This window comes from Meleagris gallopavo, chromosome 14 (assembly GCF_000146605.3).
Source record: "Meleagris gallopavo isolate NT-WF06-2002-E0010 breed Aviagen turkey brand Nicholas breeding stock chromosome 14, Turkey_5.1, whole genome shotgun sequence".
In the NCBI taxonomy this organism is placed as follows: Eukaryota; Metazoa; Chordata; class Aves; order Galliformes; family Phasianidae; genus Meleagris; species Meleagris gallopavo.
In genome coordinates, this window is record NC_015024.2 from 4,029,168 (window position 1) to 4,033,472 (window position 4,305).

The 4,305-nt window shown below is 34.9% G+C and overlaps 1 protein-coding gene across 1 annotated transcript in view; it reads left to right on the plus strand.

Annotated features, from left to right (window-relative positions):
• LOC100539877 (ubiquitin-like modifier-activating enzyme ATG7) overlaps positions 1-4,305 on the plus strand; it is a 97,274-nt gene that overhangs the window by 39,141 nt on the left and 53,828 nt on the right. The window lies entirely within an intron of this gene.

Below are 4,305 nucleotides of genomic sequence, written 5' to 3' on the forward strand. Positions count from 1 at the left end.
TGAGAAATGCTGATGTGAGAATCCTTTTTTTTTTTTTTTTTCATTAAGGGCAGATGATGTACAGTATGGGATGCATTTTACCAGCTGGTTAGAAATGTGTAGCACTGTTCATAAAGCATACCAACAATAGGTAGTCGTGATAGCACAGAGCCCACTTTGAACTTACAGCCACAGCATTTACACAAGTTGCCAGGTGGTTTTTGCTGCTGGTTGGGAATGAAGATTAGACATTTTTGAAAATTAATCATAGCTTTTTAATATCAGAATTTATAAGTGTTTATTTTAAAGAAAAAAATTGACTTGTAGTGTGTGGCATAAGAAAATCAGTTATCATTTTAACTTGGTTTAAATTACAATAGCTATGCTCCTTCATGGATTGCAGTATGAGGAAAACAATGCTGTTCATTTATTCATTTAGTGGCAAAAGTTGTAATGTGGAATTAAATGCATGTTCTGCTTTCATGAGAGATACGCCCTGCCTAAAAAGTTGTGATATTGAGTCTGTACAGTCAAAAAGAGTATCTGTCTTAAAGTTGCATTTAATAATGATTTATAATCCTTCCTCCATCTGCGAAAGTCTATACTCCTCAACATAATTTAATTGTGGTGCAACAGTATCACATGGATGTTTCCAGAGTTGGCTTTAAAAAGTGATTATTTAGTTACTGTAGCCTGTGCAAATGCTATAACTGTTTTTTCAGCTGCAATTGGCTCAACGCTTTTACTTAATAAGGTTTGCAGGAATAATAGTGACTTGACTCTCTGTTTCATGTTTTAACCTTTTAAAATAATTGGAGCAGATGCTGGAGACATTAAACCATAAAATACTTGATGCGCTCTTAAATCAGGCTAGTGATGCCTACAGAAACTTAGCATATATGAGGGGGATCCAGCAAAGCAAAATAAATACTCTTTACCAGGTGCTACTCATTAGCAATAAGAGTGATTGTTGTCTGATTGCCATACATGACTTGTAGGATGCTTAGAAGTCGTTAGTCAGCTAATGATAGCATTAAAAAGAATTATTTCTGCCCTATTTAGTTAGTAATAGTTATAATAGTTAGTAATAAATTGTTTTGCAGGTATTTTTTTTTAATTCTGCTGCTTCACTGCATGTGTTTATAAAGTTTTAGCCACTCTTTATAGAATGTAGAGTCTGCTGCAAGTTTATTGTAACTATTGTAAAGTTCAAAGTTTATCAGAAATAGATGCAATTAGAGTACTTTCAAAAATCTTTGAGTTCAGTAGTGAGGTTATGTAGTGATGTCATTGCTCATAGATGAAAGACAGAGTAGTTCTATATAATAAGGCAGTAGTATAATTTTGTTTTGCAGATATAATAAAAATAAAATCCTGCTCAATAGAATGATGATTCCTCAAAATCTATGAACAGTTTATACAGTTGAGTTGGAAGATTGCTAGATGACTTCTCTGGCTACTTTTGGGCTGCTCATAGCAGAAAGAATACTCTAAAATTTAGATGTTATTGATTTAAGATCAGTGCTCTCTAGAACAATTTAAGATGTTCTTGAAACCTGGCATTCTAATGACTGCAACAAAGGTAGTAAGCAAATGTCTTTTATGGGATACCAAGTGTAGTAAGAGTTTGCTTAGGTGCTCTTTAACCCCAAGCTGAGGGAGGTTTCAAGAGACACGTATGGCCGACTTTGATTAGAGTATTGAGTGGCTGTTCTACTGTTCTGGTGAGAAATTACTTGTCTTTCTGCACTTTCATTCTTCAAAGAGATCTCGCAGTTGAAGTTTGGTTTCTAATAATTGAAGATTTCCTTTCTCTCTATTGAATAGAATTTCACCCAACAATAAGTTTACTCCAGTGATCCAAGAGTTCTTTTTGCAATTCATTATATAGAGTCACTGATTTGGATGAAATGATTTGTTGATTATATTTGGCTAATAAACTTGCATCAAACATGGAAACGTACATCTCTTTATTTTTTTAAGAAGGAACTCTCTTAAAATCTTGATTCATTAAGAGTGTTTGAAGAAGTGTTTTACTCAGGCAGTTGTCAGAAGGGTTGGAACTTTTGTCACTCTTGTCCTGCGCTTCAGCAAATTGCATCTAAAGTGGTATCTTTGGAATTTTATTTACCTAAGCAAAGCTGCTTTCGTGATGTATGTTTGTATAAATGCTTTAATGTGCAAATTTTTAAACTGGTCTTGAGGTGCTCAGAAGAGGTCCTGGATATGCCATGCCTATTCTGTAAGAGAGGCTGACCACATTAAGCAAAGCATTTTTAGATGATCTTAAGTTTCTATGAAAACATTACCTTCCCTACATGCTTGGTATAGACTGTGTTTGCCCAGACTGAAGCAATACAATTTGCAGTAAGGTATGCAGGACTTTTCACATACTAAAACCTTTATAACTTGCATTGTTCAGTTTCCTCTTCCAGTGCTGTGCTGTTGACTTAAGTATTAATATCATATTAAAATTTACTGTATTACATTTTAAATGATTGGTATCTATATAGCCATAATTCAGTGTTCAACAGGAGAGGAATCATAACACAAATGAGTTTTGGTTCTAATTTGATACTAATCACAGAATAATAGAGCACCTGTTTCTTTAACGTAAGATGCATCAGGAAATTGTAAATGTTCTGCATGGCTTCCTTAGTATGACAATTTACTGAATAAATATTATTAGCAAATGCTTTTATTCTGTCTTAAAATGACAGTAAATTTCAGGCTTCTGCTTTCTCCACATCTGACTTTAATTGAGGTTCTGTGGAACATTTTTTATCTTTTTATACCAGTTAGATATTTATATGCAGCTTCATTAAGAGACACTGATGACACATGTGGCTTTGAGAGCCAAAAGAAGCTGTGGGAAACTCTCACATCAGCACTTAGGCCTTGTTTCCACAGCATACAGTTCTTGTTGGAGCTACCTGAGCTCACTTAAGAATTGTACTCCTGCTTTCCAGGTCACTTTGTTTCCTTGCTCCAAACCTGAACTTGCAAATGTAAGAATTAATACTTTGAGGGGAAAAAAAACTGACAAAAACCACTAAAAGGAATGGAATAGTTGATGATTGACTCATACCGATATGTGGGTTAGCAACAGCTGCTAACTTATCTCATTTATACATGGATTTTATTTAAACCGTGAACTACTGTCATAGTGCCAAAACATTGATAGAGTTTAAATCTCTCTCTATATAAATTTTCACCATAAGCCTTGATTAGCTGTAAAATGGAAAGTACTGCTCTGGGTGAACTCAGTCTCGTTGGTTTTCATGTAAGGGGGAGAAGACTATGCAACAAATAGCAGTCAGTGCCTCATTTTATGAGCTGTAATAAAAATTAGCTATAGTAATATAGCACCATTCAACGTGCTATGAAACTGCTGTATTATTAGTATATATAGTCTGTGTTCCTCATAATACGTGCATCGCATTTGAGCACAAATGAGCATAAACAGCATTGATCAGTGGACATTAGTACTGTTCTGTGTCAGGCATTTTCTACAAAGAGAGATCAAAGTTGTTTGTCTTTCTCATGTTTCCTATTTTAACAACATCAGCTTGGGAAATATAGTTGCAAACATACTCTAATTTTCTTTTTTATGAACTAATTGAATTGCTCTCACCAGATCTGAACTTATAATGAGGAGTACTTGAAGAGACAAAGTAACGCTGTAAGATATTAGAATATTTTTAGCTAATTATTAATTTTAACTGAAAATGCACAAGAAACGTTTTCTGAACTGCTGTAATTAAGCTGTAAAATCTGAAAGTGATGGATTTGTTGTGTATAGAAACTAGTAGTGCCTCTAGAAAACTCTTTATGCTTAATCACGTTCTTTCCTACTGTGTTTCATAAGACAGGAGATGTACCTCAATTTTCACCTGTGATGGTCCATCACAGTGGATTAGTGTGAATGAAAAAATTTCAACATTCTGACATCATTTCTGTGCTAGTTCCTGACGTTGCTGGGCTAGTTAGCACCAACTGTCACATGTGACAGAAGAGAACTGAAAGAGCAGTTCTTGGAGTTAACTAGTGATAGGGCACGAAGTTTGTGCAAGTACAGCAGAACACATGCACCATGATAAATATCCCATCCCAAATATTCTTTGGCTTTGGACTAGAAGTGAAAAGTAGGTATTACATAGGGAAAACTTTTTTCTTCGGGAACTTCTGATGCTTGACTGAGGCAGAAATGTTGCACATCTGTTGCGTGCTGTCTTGTTTCCATTCTCTGTTTCCATTTCACCTACCTGGTATTTTGGTGAGGAAATACTGACTTGTTTGCTTTGTTAGCAGCTGTAGACAAAAAAA